The sequence below is a fragment of the Hyposmocoma kahamanoa genome, unplaced genomic scaffold (assembly GCF_003589595.1).
Source record: "Hyposmocoma kahamanoa isolate Upper Pololo Valley unplaced genomic scaffold, ASM358959v1 84, whole genome shotgun sequence".
NCBI classification, from domain to species: domain Eukaryota; kingdom Metazoa; phylum Arthropoda; class Insecta; order Lepidoptera; family Cosmopterigidae; genus Hyposmocoma; species Hyposmocoma kahamanoa.
Genome location: NW_020654229.1, coordinates 1,162,175 through 1,179,491, shown reverse-complemented (window position 1 = coordinate 1,179,491; position 17,317 = coordinate 1,162,175). Strand labels below are relative to the sequence as shown.

The 17,317-nt window shown below is 37.8% G+C and overlaps 1 pseudogene; it reads right to left on the bottom strand.

Annotated features, from left to right (window-relative positions):
* The window catches only part of LOC113234382, a 49,858-nt pseudogene extending 33,886 nt beyond the window's left edge, over positions 1-15,972 (bottom strand).
* Positions 15,973-17,317: the final 1,345 nt, after the last annotated feature.

The following is a 17,317-nucleotide window of genomic DNA, read 5'->3' as shown; positions in this document are numbered from 1 at the left end:
GACTGTTGTGGCGGTCGAGCTGGGAGTGACCGTGGTACGAAAACAAAATGAGAAAGTGAAGGAAGATGGAACAATTCAAATTTAAATACATGTAAAATAAAAAATGATAGGATACAAGCGGAGAGAGGCGATACAAAGAGGTGAGATGGCGGTGTAAGGAGATCACACCGTCACAATTTCATATAACTTACCTTTTTTCGAAATTTGGATAACTTTTAACATGGAACAAATTTTAAAAGCCGATGAGGCGGTGAAAAATGTTAAACAGGTCATCGATTCCCATCCCCAGGATTTCTATAGCAGAGGCATCAATGAACTTCCATTAAAATGGCAAAGGTGAATCGACAATTATGGTCAATACTTCCAATACTTAGATTAATTAAATACATATTTTTCGACGAAATACTTTCATAGATTTCTCCTAGATGGCGCTACGGCTAAAAAGTCGTTGAAAAACAATTTTTTTTATAATATCAAGTGACGGGACGAACAAGTCGTGCGCCTGATGGTAAGCTACACGCCTGTCCAAAACAGTTGCAGTGCCACTCAGAGCTTTAAATCGCGAAGATTTAAGGGGCACTGCCACTGGGCTCGTCACCCTGAGACATAAGTTGACAAGTCTCATGTGCCTGTAATTTAACCAGCACCCTTCAAAACTGAAAGACGGTAACGGTGACATTACTGCTTGGCGGCAGGAATAGGTATAGTGGCATAACTTCCCTGAGCAGAATCTTTCACAAGAGGAAAACTACTCTTCGCAATGTAAGACCAAGCAATTGAACATGGAAACTTTATAATTGGACGGTAATGTAAATCCTGTACAGTAAAAGGAAACTTACGTTCTAGCAAAGTCCACCTGCACAGAATGGTCAATGACGAGATCAGCTGGACAAATTGGATTGATCTTGTCAGGGTTCCCACCAAGGTCTTTCACGGCATCACGCATGGCGGCGAAGTCTACCACAGCTGGGACGCCCGTTAGATCCTAAAAAAAACAAAGACTAAATTAAACATTTAATATTTTTTCTATTCCTGTAGTTCTGAGCCATAGAAATAATTCGACTATGCATGAACGGAGAGCCCTCGGTTCAAAGGTAGATTTTATAGCAATATCCAACCATCAATACCGGTGAAACCGTGGTTCTCTAAACTAAAACTGAACAGAGTGGCAACAAGCATATTGACTCGTATGAGATTAGGTCACGTATGTACTCCCTCACCTTCACCTTGAAAGATTTAATATAGTTGCTGACGATGTGTGTACCAGCGGTGAAGTTGGCGATTTAAACCACATTTTTTTTAATTACCCAAAATTTGATCATTTTTCTCTTATCCAATCCCATCTGGCTCTTCCGACGGATGGAAATCCGTATTTTGTTGCTGTCCTCTTCTATACATACTTATTTATCTAAATTTATTTATAAAATATAATATTTATTCTATATTTATACCATGTTTATTTACATCTCATAATTCCTCGCCTAATCCTTTTTATCACTTTTTCTCTAACTTTCAAATCCTGTTTCCAAATTACATTCCATGATATTATAAAAGTTTCCCCGTTTAAAAACAAGTTCGTCAAAACACGTTGTAAGTGGCCAAAATGCTTACCGCGAAAAGCCAAGCGAAATAAGAAAAAAAACCAAAATCTATTGTCTATGGTACTCGTTTCAAAAAAGAACGTCTTCGCTATTTTTGTAAAATTTTTATATAATATCTCAAAATGTTACATGCCAGGTAGAAAGGCGTTACCATTTGAAAAAAAGGAGTATTTAAAAACAATATAAAATACCAAATATGATGCTCTCAAACTCTGCCTCCTGATTGGTTACAATATAAGAGGTACTTGGCCAATCAAGGACCCTTCTATTTTATCTCTTTGGTTTTTTGTTTTCTTTGTGGCTTTCGTTCGAATTTGTTATCGTGGATTGTTAACAAAATATACGTACATTAAATACTTAATAAATTAAAATTATTTTCATTATTTTAATTTGGTTGTGTTTCATTACTCTCTCTGTGGCAGAACGGTTACTATCCCATGACTGCCACGCAGAGGTCCCAGGTTCGATTCCCGTGCCGGGAGAAATATTTGTATGGCCTACATTTATTTATCTCGTGACTTTGAGTGTAACTTGTGATTGTCTATGTGTATCCATGGCACCCACGACACAGGGTTTCCCTAGTGCGGGGCTATGTAGAGTGTGTGCGTATGTTATGTATTATGATATAATTTATAATAATTTACTCCTAGAAAAAGTATTGTATACAATCAATACACATTTAGGTCTCAAAATGTCTATTATCATATCATTTATATAATAATATATCTAAATAAGAACCCCTATTATGCAGCGACTGCATAAAATACTATTGTGTGGGGAGATACAATTTAATATAAGTTCTATAACTATCACACAGACTGACACTAACCACTGGATCGAGTTGCATAGCCCCCAGGTACTGTCGATTGAACGTCACTACATACCACGGTTGGTACGCGGAGCCATCGAGATAAGGAAGTATTAAACATTTAACCGTGACGATGATTTTAAACTGTCCAGTGCATGGAATCCGGTCCTTAATGCGTGCAGTAATAAAAACAAAAACACCTCGAGTTCAGTTTCGCGTGTGGATATAGTGAGTGTGGTTTGTGGGAAAAAAGTGAGTGACAATGGTAACGCCACAACAAATCGCGATGAAGGTAGTAGTTGTCGATAACGCAAGAGGGTAGACAGATATGTCTGCTCTTAAAGCTGTCATCTGCCGCCGTCCAGTCAACACGTGACCATGGAGCGTGCAACCGTTCCGAAATATCCGTAAAATAAAAAGAAGTGATATCGTGGTAAGAAGCCTGAAATTAATGATAATCACTTAGGTGATTAACGCGCGCGGTGGCGGAGACGCAGATCTGCGTCAACACGCGGTTTAATCTGCGGCCAGCGGTCTAGCGGCCCCTCGCCACGTAGAGTCGTATTATAGAACTCTACTCAATGCTCATGTCAGGATTGCAATTGAAACACAACCACTGGAAATACGACCCTAATGGCAGGGACTTGAGTATGATTTCGAGTGCTTTAAACCATACTCAAATCCTGACTTGAGCATTGAGTAGAGTTGTGGAATACGACCCTTAGAGTCGTATGCCAGAATTCTACTCAATGCTCAAGTCAGGACTTGAGTATGATTTAAAGCACTGAAAATCATACTCAAGTCCTTGCCATTAGGGTCGTATTTCCAGTGCTTAAAATCATACTCAAGTCCTGACTTGAGCATTGAGTAGAGTTTTGGAATACGACCCTTAAAGTACTCGCTTCGTAGTTGATCGGCGTAGTGATTGTACATGTAGCTGAGATCCTTCTTTGACAAGAACAGTTAATAATACAGAACTCATTCAGTACGCTGCAGTTATACCGTCGATTTGGTTTTTGTTTACTCAAATAAAAAAACACCGAAGATAACATTCAACTTCATTACAAAGATTAAAGAAAATTTGAAAATTAATTTTTCAACTACACACGTATGTCAACTGAATCCTTTGGTTATTTGTTAGGGAAAATCCGAACGACAATTACTGGAATAGACACAAATTGATTAAAAATCTGCGCGGTAGTGCGGAGCGCAGTGTGCCATGCCCTACGGTTCCACGGTCAGTGTGTTCCACGGCGCGTGTTTTCCATACAAACGGAGGTACTTCAGCACAACGTTAAAAAACGCAGCGGTGCAGTGTGTTAATCGCCTTAGAAAATAACCACGACAGCCTTAAAATCTATATACCAGCCTCACATTAGACGTAGATTTTACATAAATCGTTATTTCACATTACGAAACAGGTAAACCAATAAACTAAGTACTTTACAAGTGTAAATACATAATAAGGTTTCCTCGTAATGTTTTCTACAATTGTAAAAGCTATTGATAAATACGCCGGGGTCAATTACTTAGATCATATGACGTCATTTTATACTTATAGATAACATATTATGTACATTGGCAACAATGTATTGCATAACATTGTATATCCTCAATTGTAAGGTCACTGTTGTAATTTCTAGTTGAAATAATAATTATAACTTTTTTTCTGTCTGCAGTCTGCGAGCATGGATAAACCTACACATTCAATGAAGTTTGACAAACCCCAGGTCCTTGCAAAAGAAGTCCGTTATCTACCCAGGATGCTGCGAGAGGCCATTGAAATTAAAAAAACATCCTAATTTCAATAGGGAAGATGGTTTCTCCGTACCACCAGCTTGGGATCCAGTATTTCCTCTAATGAAAAATAATAATTTGTAAAACGTAATGTAGCGTAAGTTGGAATGTTCCTTTGTAAAATAAAAAATAATGTATTTAATGAATAACTTTTGTAACTATAGTGAAAAAATAGAGTGGTTTGCATTAATTAATATTAGACATAACTGGTTGATGACTGTACCACCACAGTCAACCGTGACCATGGGACCTGTAAAGCGCCTGAAACGTAGGTTTGTTTGAAAAAACAAATATACGCGATTTAAATCCAGAAAAATAGTTTCATTTTCTATGCAAGACAATCGCGAAAACCTTAAAAACTCGATATGACTTTTTTTAAACTGGCTCCAAAAGTTTGTGGAATTACAACCCCTAATTTGCCACCCTTTCAAACAAAAGAAGAATCATCGTAATCGATTCAGGGAGAAATAGAGTAACATACACACACACAAACAAAAAAAATAACATTGGAATTAAGAACCTCCTACTTTGTTTAAAGACTAAATATAGTGTAGAAGCATAAACCGTTTTCAATCCCGACACAAAAGAGGGGAATTATTGAAGCATATGAAGAAAAAAAAGAAGAAAGTGTAAGTCTTGAAATACGTAAACGTAACTATCGCGTTTGCGTTGAGATTTTAATATGGATTAAATAAAAATCTTAACGCAAACTTGGTGGTTAAGTGAGAATGATTACAAATCATTCATCATTGCTTAAAAGCATTCTAGTAGGAATGCTTTTAAGCGCAAGCTTAAGGCTCTCCTGCTGGAAAATCATAAGGGATTGTATTAACTTTTTCCAGCACCTATTTATTTATACTTTTTATACACATTTGTTATATAATATATTAGTTGCTTGATGTAGGTATAGTGTATACGTATTAATTATTATAAAGTATTTTCATAGTTATATATAAATTATTTGGAAGTATTTAAACATACACAACACACTCACACACACACATCTGTTACAGTTTTAATATGTACGTATATATAATTATTTTACTGTTATATTCAAGTACCAAAATATGCTTGCATATGTTGTTCCGTGACCTCACTTAGGGTCTTAACTGAAAATCAGTGCTGGGAACGCGTTGCGTTTTCCAGCAAATACTGAGTTTGTGACCCTTTTGTTACCGCGGCTGGCACCACACAAGGTATCTCAATATTTAGTCTTCATTTTATTATTTGTGTGAATACTTCATGTTTTAATTTTATCTAATTTTTGTATATACATTTTTATTTTGTGTTTGTTTGTGTTTTTGTTTCGTAATTATATATTTGTTTTACGTTGAATGTTTTGATCGTGTTTTATTTTAGTTCTGTTTTATTCTGTTTTCTCTCTTTTTTTTTGTCTTTTGTGGTGTCAACAAATAAATGTATTTTCTTTCTTTCTTTCTTTCTAATTTACACTCAGGCCTCTGCATGCTATATCGTCGGCCTCATCATCACTTTCCATCAGGTGAGATGGAGGTCAAATGCGCTATACAACGTAGCTATATTTTTATTGCTTACTCGATTTATTTTGATTTGCCTGGGGGAAATAATTGTACTCATTTTCAGTTTACATCTTTTGTTTAAAGTGGACCATAAATATTGTCTGAAGTATAATTGTAAGTCAATGGTCTGAAGTCAATAAATTATTATTGTTATTGAGTTCTTAGGTTTTCGCGATTGTTACACATAGAAAATGAAACTATTTTTCCAGATTTTAATCGCGTATTATATTTGTTTTTTTCAAACAACCGTGACCATGGGACATAATAAGGTATCCGATTACATTGGAGGTGTATATGTATATATAAAAAAAAAACCTGTAAAATGACTCTGGCAGGCTTAAAGGCAATCTCGACTCCCCCTTCCACTTTCTGGTTGTCCTCCCAAATGAGCACGTTCCGCACGTCTTTCTCGAGCACTTGGAAGTTGTCGCAGTTGCGCACGCATGACTCGAGGAGAACACGGATGCTGAAGGGGAGACGGTCTGGGGATAAAAATACATTGTTGAATTGACCAGAATAATAATAATTTTTAACACCGCGTACAATAAATATTAGTAACCTCGCTTTGCCGCTAGATGGCGTTGAATCGAAGTTAATTACTACCATTTAAGTGGCAACAGGAAATTGCTCTGTATCGAATCATGGGGCTTATAAGTGACATTCCAGTACTTCCACCGGGTGGGATACTTGGATGGAAGCATCGTCGTTCTTGATCATCGGCTGCCGCTTCCACCGCGTGAGATGGTGAGTTAACATCGAGGATAAGCACGATTACGTCTCCTATGTCGATCATACCCCTTTTCAAGTGTCTTTCTTTTATTGTTTTGTTTATATTTCAATAATTTTTTTTTTCATCATATATAAATACAGGATTCTCTTAATTCAGGTATATGTGTTATATTTTACATTTATTCGCATAATTATTCTTTAGTTATTCATTTGTACAATACGTTATTCAATAAACAAACAATTTCTTCACCCTTCCTCGCTACGTATACCCATTATAAATTAATATAAAAAACTTTAAACTTGTCGAACGTCAAGACCATAGTTTCCCTAAGTGGTCCCTACCGACCCAGTGGGCGCTGAAGAGTCCTAAGGGGGCGGCAAGTGCCTCCGAAGCTATTGGAGAGCGTTGATCGCGTCCCGGGGTGCTACCGCATTTGAAAAAATAAACCAGATTTAACTATTATACTGCCGTCCACTAAGCTAAAACGCGGCGGGTTTGTGACAAATGGTTAAATAACCGTTTCAATTAGCAAAACAATAGAGTACAAAACTCTCTGTTAAAAATTAGTTAACGAGTTCGACTTATCGGAACTTACCCCAACGATGCATAACTGAAATATCATTAAATAATTTCAATATTTTAAAACTGGTTTATGGCTTTTTATGACATCTCAAAAAAATATTTTGTCAGTTAGCCGCGTGTTACATCAACTACACTGCTTACATACATTTTTTCTTTTACTTGTGATTTTTGTGTTAAAAAATACATGTTTTCAATTATATTTGTGGCGGTGGCGCCTTGAAATTCTTTTATCTTGCCTATGATCCAGACCATAGTTTCCCAAAATGGTCCCTACCTACAGTGGGCGCTAAGTCCTAAGAGGGCGGTAGGGACCTTCGGGAGCAATTGGGGCGTTGATGCTGTCCAAGGTGTGTAGCCGCATTTAAAAAAAACCTGAATTATTAACCGACTTCAAAAAAGGAGGAGGTTCTCAATTCGTCTGTATGTTTTTTTTTGTATGTATGTTACGCGATAACTCCGGTATTTGTGAACCGATTTTCATGATTATTTTTTTGTTGGAAAGGGGGTACTTCCATAGCGGTCCCATTTCATTTTGAAGAAAATCATCCACCTCGAATGGTGGCTGTTCACGCATGAAGATTCATTTTTATAAGTAGCGCCTAACATTAATTTAGGAGCAATTACTTTAATGGTTGATTTTGCTATTTCTCCAATTCAAGGCGTTTTTCTCTCAATATACTTTGAGTAGTGAGAACCGATTTTTATTATCTCCAGTGTCAAGTCCTGTATAGTGACGAACTAGGGGATATTTCAATAAAACTTAGCAAATAGACGTAATTCCACGTACTTTTGCGGTCGGTTTTTTAGTACTCTGTACTGATCATTATCTATATAAATTACACTACATGAATATTTTCTTTTTCCTTGTGATTTATTGTGTTAATAGGAAATGAAACTATCCCATGGTCAAGGTTGACTGTAAAGGGACCTATTTGACAGGATTAGGTTAGGTTAAGTTGGGTTGAAAAGGGAAAACATTTTCGGCTGCCACCAGTTAAGCAGAGCAGATAGTAAGTAAATGTATTTTTTAAGCTTACCATATTGTGATCCCAAAGCAGTGACGTCATAATACTTGTAAGTCTTGCCGTGCACCTTCAAGGTTTTAAGCAGATTGCTGAACGGGTTCGTCGGGGCTGTAACAATTATAAAAATTATTATTTGTTTATTTTCGGACAACGTAAATCCATATTACATTAGTAACAGACTTTTAAACTATGTTAGTATTATTTATATAAGATATAAGTGCGCATTTGACCTCCATCTCACCTGATGGAAAGTGACAACGAGGTCGACGATGGAGCGTGCACGCCTAAATAATGCCTACTCACTCTCACCTTGAAAAGGTCCAAGTTATAGCGTTCAGGGACCAAGTCTGCAGACAGAGAATTCCACTCCATAGCCGTTCGCCATGTAGTTGTCGAAGCATAACGCTTCGTGCGAATATTTGGAATATCCACAACATAGGGGTGGAACCCAAGCCTACGCCTAGTCCCCCGGTGGAAAAGGGGAAGGCGGAATTAAAGCGTAAAATTCTATCGTACACTCTTCGTGATATATCCTGTAAAATACCGATATGCAGGCAACTTTACGGCGGTGTTCAAGGCTCTGCAGCTTCGCCTCTATTAATTCCGAGTCACCTATAAGGCTCTTGGCACGCTCGTCAATTGAATCCAAGGTGGCCAGTTGATATGTAGCAGAGCCACTGGAAATTCCTCACCCTGGAAAGGATGCCAAGCTTCCTTGCTGCATTTTTAGCCATTGATGTACCTGCCGAAGTTCAAATTGGACGACAGGGCTATCGGTATGGATATATCACGAAAAGTCGGAGTCTGCTCAAAGGGACTACGTTTTGTGGAGAATAGACACGCCTGCGTTTTGGCAGCGTTAAATTTGGCAATATTGGCATCGCCCGAAATCAGACGGGTTTCTGAGCGAGAAGATGAACGTGATTCCTACTATATCTTTCTAATTTGTAAGTTAAATCAACTATTGTTCCGATTTGAAATGTCAAAAGTTTCCGATCAGCCAGTCGTAAATCGCAATTGTGCGCCTCGACTCGGAAAAGACGCAGTTTCCGATCGGGAGGGGCATTTAAAATCAAGCTGCTGTCCTTTTCATTATCTCGAGTACGGACGAATACTTTTATACCCATAATACTAAGGGTACAAGAATTACACTTCTGAAATTAGTAACTTGAAGAACATATAGCTGATGTCAAACACCGTCGCGTAAACAAGTCTGCAGTCTGCGTCCATGTCATGGACAAACCTACACATTCAATGAAGTTTGACAAACCCCAGGTCCTTGCAAAAGAAGTCCGTTATCTACCCAGGATGCTGCGAGAGGGCATTGATTAAAAAAACATCCTAATTTCAACAGGGAAGATGGTTTCTCAGTACCACCAGTTTGGGATCCAGTATTTCCTCTAATGAAAAGTCCCAAACAGACATAAGACTGCAGTACTAATTAATATGTTTTAGTTTATTCTAATTTCTATTATTAATTGATAATAAATTGAACTTAATAAAAATTCATTCAATAAAATAATTTGTGAAACTGAATGTAGCGTAAATTGTAATGTTTTATTTGTAAAATAAGGTATTTAATTAATAACTATTGTAACTATAGTGAAAAAATAGGGTGGTTTGCATCAATATTAGACATAACTGGTCGAAGACTGTACCACCTCAGTCAACCGTGACCATGGGACCTGTAAAGGGCCCGAAACGTCGGTTTGTGCGAAAAAACAAATATACGCGATTTAAATCCGGAAAAATAGTTTCATTTCCTATGTGTAACAATCGCGAAAACCTAAGAACTCGATTAGTAACTTTGTCATTACAAAGTTCTTTAGACATATACCTACATACAAATATTCAAACTCAAATACTAAAACTAAAATTATATTTTCACTTCTCATGCTCTTAAAGTTCGTATTTATGCTGGATGTAGGCTGCATAAAATAGGATTATATGCTCTAGTGCATAAAATAAAAAAACCATCACATTAAATATTTCTAATTGTTGTAATTTTGCATACAATTTTAATTAAATAATCGTTTATTTGTAATATTGCTGTTTAATTTCCTCGCAATCGAAGTGAAAAGCAGAGTGTATAACTCGTTCATAAAACCCATTTTGCCCTCGACTTAAGTATCCACCCGAGCCGCATGAATTACTCGTCTCGGGCAAAATGACGCGTTTTATGCACTAGTTGTACAATCTACTATGAATCCGTCCTCAAACGTTCGCGCGTCAAACGCTTCTTCTGGACGCAACGTACGCGCGTATGCGCGCGAGGTAATTCGCAGCGAATTCGCTTCTTCTGGACAAGGTCTTAGGCTCAACTCACACTGGCGCAGAGTCGAAGCGTCGCGTCGCGTCCTGTTTTTCAACTACAACGCCTGGCGACTCGCGTCGACACTCGCATTAGTGCGCCCGGATCACAATGTGGTCGGCTTCTGACGCCTTATTTGCATAACAAGTATAAGGACACGTTTGCGCGCAGCCACTCCACAAATCATGATACACTCACTACGCATGCGCACCGCGGCGTGCGCCAGCGACAGATCTCCGCCTACGTTCAGTTCGCGCGTCCCCGACCCATCGTTTATACGTGTTGTGTATAGTTCCGCCAGCCGCGCTCCGACCGCGCTTTTGATGTCAACATACCATAATATGTAAGCCTTACGAATAAACTAAGTGTGTATTCTATTGTCGGTGTTTTATTGTGATTCGTAATGTTTCTAATACAAGAATTTGTACTTTAATAATGGGAAAATAGAGATGAATATACTATAGGCGAAAACAAGACGCGTCGCGACGCTTCGTCTCTGCGCCATTGTGAGTTGAGCCTTAGTCTATTAGTTATGTAAATGCATCCACCTTGACATGATCGTAATATGTCTTGGTCTAATCGCTCTCTAGTGTCCCAATAATTACATACTTTGTATAATATTAACAAAGTGTGTAACTGCCTCCGTAATCGAACGGTTACCATGCCGGACTACCTCGCAGAGGTCCCAGGTTTGATTGCCGAGCCGGGAGAAATATTTGTATGGCCTATATTTATTTCTCTCATGAGTTAGGATGTCATTTGTGGTTGTCTATGTGTGTGTACATGGCACCCGCAACACAGGGTTTCCCTAGTGCGGGGCTATGTTGAGTGTGTGCGTTATTGTTTATATTATTTAATATACTAGGTATATATTCTATTTTCCCGAACTAAACCGTCACGCGTCTAAGAGACACACGATGTCCCTATTGATTTTGGTAATTAATAATCTCAGTACAAAGTACTAAAAAAACCGACCTCAAAAGTACGTGGAATTACGTCTATTTGCTAAGTTTTATTGAAATATCCCCTAGTTCGCCACTATACAGGACTTGACACTGGAGATAATAAAAATAGGTTCTCACTACGACACTACTCAAAGTATATTGAGAGAAAAACGCCTTGAATAGGATTAATAGCAAAATCAACCATTAAAATAATTGCTCCTAAATTAAAGTTAGGCGCTATTTATAAAAATGAATCTTCATGCGTGAACAGCCACCCTTCGAGGTGGATGATTTTCTTCAAAATGAAATGGGACCACTTTGGAAGTATTCCCTTTCCAACAAAAAAAGAATTATAAAAATCGGTTCACAAATACCGGAGTTATCGCGTAACATACATACAAAAAAACATACAGTCGAATTGAGAACCTCCTCCTTTTTTGAAGTCGGTTAAAAAATAGAAGAAATTTAACACTTGATACATTTTTATAATATTTTATAAAATAAAATAAACACGCAGCTGCTAGTTAGGGCGCGTTCCCACTATGTCGTAACGTTTTATTTATCGTTAGACGACTGTCGCATCTAGCCTGTTCCCATACCACTAATATCTGTCGTGAGCGTTTATTAATTTATCGTTGAACGACTTTTATTTTATCGTTTCCAGCTGTTCCCACTAGATCGTGACCACAATTTATCGGTTCACGGCAGCCGCCTTGCCGTTTGCACAACAGAATCGTTTGAAGCTGCGATTATCTGTCGTGTCATTTTTATCGTGACGTTTTATTTATCGTCTGACGACTGTCGTTCTGGCTCTTCCCTTTGTCACTACAGTCTGTCGTCGTAACGTCAAAAAAGTCGTGAACGACAGTTAATCATGTTGTATGTACCTTATGTGAACAACTTCATTTAAATATAAGAGTCACATTTTAAACTGCACGACTATCTGTCGTCACGACATAAAGGGGACGCGCCCCTAGAGACACCTTGTGAATCCAGTACAAACCTATACAATGTTTCGTAAATAATTATTCAACATAAGCGACTGCATCGTACACTCGCGCGTTTGCAACTTTGCATCGATGCAATCGCGCGTTTGTATCGATGCAGTCGCGCGTGTTGAATGATTATTTATAAATTGCAAGTGTGGCGATGCGATCGCGTTTACATCGATACTAAAAATCGCCGTGAGAAGTAACCACTCTACGACGAGTGACAGACAGGTTAAACAACCCTGACTATATTATAATTAACACGTTGATGGACACTACCACATTACTGATCGACTGTGTTATATCACTACGAATTTTCATACATTGCCTACAGGCGTAGTGTCACTACATTTGATTGAAAATAATGATGTTATGACAGAACGGATATAGGCGTATACGTCGTAGGGCGTACTGTCATCTAGTATGTATTGTAGAATAAGTAAAGTGACAGAACGGATTTAGGCGTATACGTCGTAGGGCGTAGTGTCGCTTGGCTTGTATTTTCATGTATATTATACGGCAGAACGGCTGTCGACGTCAACGTATATACATCTTCACTGTCACATTTGTTTCGTAAAAATCTATGTATAACTCATACAAACCTATAGTAGTTAAGTATTTTATGTACCAATGATATTAATAAAAACAAATGAATTCTTACAAACAGATTTATTAAGAAAACAATGTTATTTAATTACTACCAGCATCACATCTGTCCAGAGATCATATTTATCTTGTAATGGCACATTTATCAAAACAAGTATTTCAAGTACCCATAACTTACAACATAGCAATTCTAAAAAAATCAACGTAACACATTGTTCTAATCAGTCTCATACTTAGTGTGGAAAATGATTACAAAAACTCCTAAATAATCAGTCTGAATAACTTTAACAAAAAAAACCTTCATCAGTTTCACTTTACTAAATAATACAGTTGAATGCAAATGATTTACTTATTTCTAAAAATATTAAAAGCGCTACATATTTGCTGTATTTTTTAAGACTTTCCCTCAATTCCTTATGGTTTCTATCATCAGTACTGGAGTCTTGGACTCAGATTCATTCTGTTCTGTCGCTTCTTTTCCTGAATACATTTTAATGTTACACACATAACCATCGTGTGTTGTAAGTTCGTAAAATTTTATGCCATAGCGTGCTTTTTTGGATTTTATGTACTGACGAAAGTGTAAACGGCCCCGAAACAAAAGAAGAGATTCATCCAATGATAATTCTTCACTGGGGTTATAGACTTCTCTAAAGTTCAGTGTCAGCATATCAATAAACTTCAATATCTTATTTTCGCCTTGAGCATTCAATTCCGATGCACATAGACATCGTAAAATTTGCTCATACCTTCTTCCAGACATTACATAGTTGAAAATGGGATGATAATAAAGGACATCGGAAAGTGAAAATAGACTTCTTTGATTCGGTGTCTTTATGTTACCTTTGAGAAGACTGAGACCAAGGAATTTTATAATTTCTTCAGAATTGGTTTCACGATACACTGCTTTGCGACTGTGTCTCGTATGGGGTCTGTCAGTATTACATAAAGCATTCCCATAAGCGTTAGTGCAGTTTACAAGATATTCGACGAAATTTTGAGGAAAAACAAGATGGAAAAAATCCAAAACATTATCCTTGTTATCAATATTCACTGTTATCCCGCATTTTGATCTGTCAAAATTGAAATCAGGTACAGTAGTAACTGTAGTTGACCATGGTGCTTCTGGGAGAGGTACTTCTTCTCTTCTAGGAATGCAACTGGCTGAGTGTCGGTTAGTTGTAGTATTTTGCGTCACATTTGGTTGTACTTCGACATTTCTAGAGTCATTGACTAACTGAGAAACATGCATTTGAATTTCCGAGGCATCGGGATTGGAAATACCTTCAATATTATTTTCATTAGCACTAGAACTATTTTGGAATATATTTGAGCATTGTTCCTCATTTATATGCTCATCACATTTCAGAGACACAGACGCCGGTCTCTCGAATGAAATGTAGTTTAGGCTTGCTTCAATATTATCATTTTGGTCCTGAGCCACATGTGAGTGTTGTTCGACACCTAAAGACTCAACCCTACTGATATTAGATGGTGAGACAGCGGGTGTTTTTATTTGATATATAGAATTTGAAACATTTCTACCTTCCTCGGTATCAGAACAACAGGAAGTAAGGTCATCAACTTGATCACAAGTCGAAGATGACGACGATGAAGCTGACTCACCAGAGCGTATAGATGCAGTTCTCTGTACACGCCTTGATTTTGGGCGGCTCGTTGCATCCTCGGAACTTGATGATTCCAAGTCACTGGGTTGATAGTCAAGATCAGAACCATACTCCCCATCATCAGCATATGGATCTTGACTGGACTCAGGTGTAGAAGCTTCATCGAACAAGTCTTGAAGTCGTTTTTGTTGTTCTTCGTAGGTATTTCTTTTCGCCATCTACAACAATAATTCAAAGCAAATAAAATGTGTATAAATATATAAAATAGAAAGTTACAGTATAATTACGTATGCCACTATACATTGTCTAGTGATTTACGAATAAAAAACAATTAAAATTTCGAAAAACAAACACTAATTTACCTTTTAGAATCCGGGCGCGAAACAAAATCCGTGACGTTTCGCGGCGCCTGCACGCTGCACACTACTCGTCAATTTGTATACAAACACGACGCCCACGGGCGTAGTGTGCGTGAAAGGAATAGTTTTAAAAATGTCATTGTGTGGGTGACGGACCTTTCTTCGGAAGATAATTTTGAAACTACGCGGTGACAGTAGGACGGTTTGAATTGCATATACCGTGACACTAAAACATGGACTTTCATAAACTTGAATGCAAAATTGATCGCCGTTGGGCGTTCTGGCTATATGCATAGGAAAAATCGAACGTCCACAGGCGTTCTGTCATATCATTTTTGACCGGGTGATCGCCAGAGGGCGTTCTGTCCATCAACGTGTTAAGGTCCGAGTGTAGATGAATTTCCCTGGCAAGCGTCTTGTCCCACAATTCACTTAACATAGTAAAAAAACATAAAACTATCTTAAATTTTAAAAAAAATCAAAGTTATTATCAAAAGATAGGTAGGTATTCCATTGGACAAAACAGATATTTCATCATTCCTTTGATACAGCTGACCTTCATTTGGCTGAATCAATTTACAAATAAGTAATACCAATTGGAAAAACAGGATCAAAGGTCAATTTAAAGCAAAACATTACCTCGGTACTAAATAAACATAAGTTAACCTCAAAATTTAAATTTACAGTTACATTGATCTTTACTCACAACACATGTAGCTTGTAAAATATTCGTGTTAACTGTGTAAAATATTGTTTAACCCACCTGTGGTTTAAACTTATTAATAAGTTTTAAAAAGCGAAACCCATTTACGAATTACAAAAAGTTATTCAACATTCTTTTATTTAAAATCGACTTACAAAGTAATCTAAATTAAAATCATTATGTTATTAAAAATCGAATGACAATTTAAGAAACGATTTACAAATGGAATAATTATACGATAAGGTGTAAAAACAGTAAAAAACTACAAAGCGTTTGCCGGAAAAGTGAAAGCAATATTTACCAGCCATAACGCGGCGTTCACAAGTCACGTAGCTTTGGATTAAAACAAAACCCTATAGCAAAAAATCTGCGACTCCCGTTTCGAGATGTTGTGCCACGAATTTCACGCACGCACTAACTGTATATGCCTGTATCACTCGGTATCACTGCTCTAAAACATACAAGTTGAGAGAATCCAGTACTACTTATTATTATACTACAGTATAGTGTACAATGACGTATTGACAGATGTCTTTTTTGTTAATGACAGATGTCAATTAGACAGACTGTTTTGACATTGAGTGTTGCCATATGCATGTGGAGAATTCTGCTATTCCTCAACAGAAAGGTTTTAATCGAATCAGTCGAAACGCAACCGTCTAAACTTTCTTGGCAAAAACTTAAATTGTATAATCTACGGAATCAGGAACTCGGCCGTTCCTTAACGGACATGCATAAAATTAGAAACTAGCATAGAAAGTACAATTATCCTAGTGATTACAATAGTGATCCGAGAAATTTGAGGTCAAAGGTCGTCATTTTCAATTTCTTTTATAATATCAAGTGATGGGACGAATATGTCGTGCGCCTGGTGATAAGCGACATGCCTGTCCATAACAGTTGCAATGCCACTCAGAACTTTAAATTAGAAAGATCTGGGACATAAGTTGACAAGTCCCGTGTTACAGACACACTTGTCATTGCATTGCACCAGCGTCCTTACCCTTCCAAACCGGACCGCAACTGTTTGGCGGCAGAAGTAAGGTAGCAATACTTCCCTGAACAAATTCTTTCACAAGGAGCTCTTCTGCTGACTATGACTGTGAAAAACTATGACTGTGACTGTGAACTCTATTCAATTTTTTTTTTTTTTTTTTTTTATTGTGACTCGGCAAAATGACTGCACCGCGCCTGATGGAAAGTGCGAATACAGTCCAGAGATGAGAGTAACGGATGGAAAACACAAATATCTTAACCTACTTAAACCTACGTAATATCATTTTGTCACTATCATTTTGCCGGTCTGGCCAAATGCTTCTTCACACTACGTTTGAAGGACCCGATGTTATAGAGGGGAGGGAATACATGCGCCGGGAGTTGGTTCCACAATTTGATGGTTCGGCATAAGAACGAATTGCCAAACTTTTTAGTGCGGGACGGTATTGAACTGACCGTCCAACTGTGGCAACGCAGTCCGGCACGGGTGGTCCGCTGATGGAAAGGAGAGGAAGGGATAAGGTTGAATAACTCTTCAGAGCACTCACCGTGGTACAGGCGATAGAATACGCTAAGAGACGCTATATCTCTGCGAAGCTGTAACGACTCCGCATGCTCAGTTACATGAGGATCGTTGACAACACGGAAGGCGTAGCGCTGCAGTCCATCTAGGGCATCGAGCAAGTACTTGGCAGAGCCG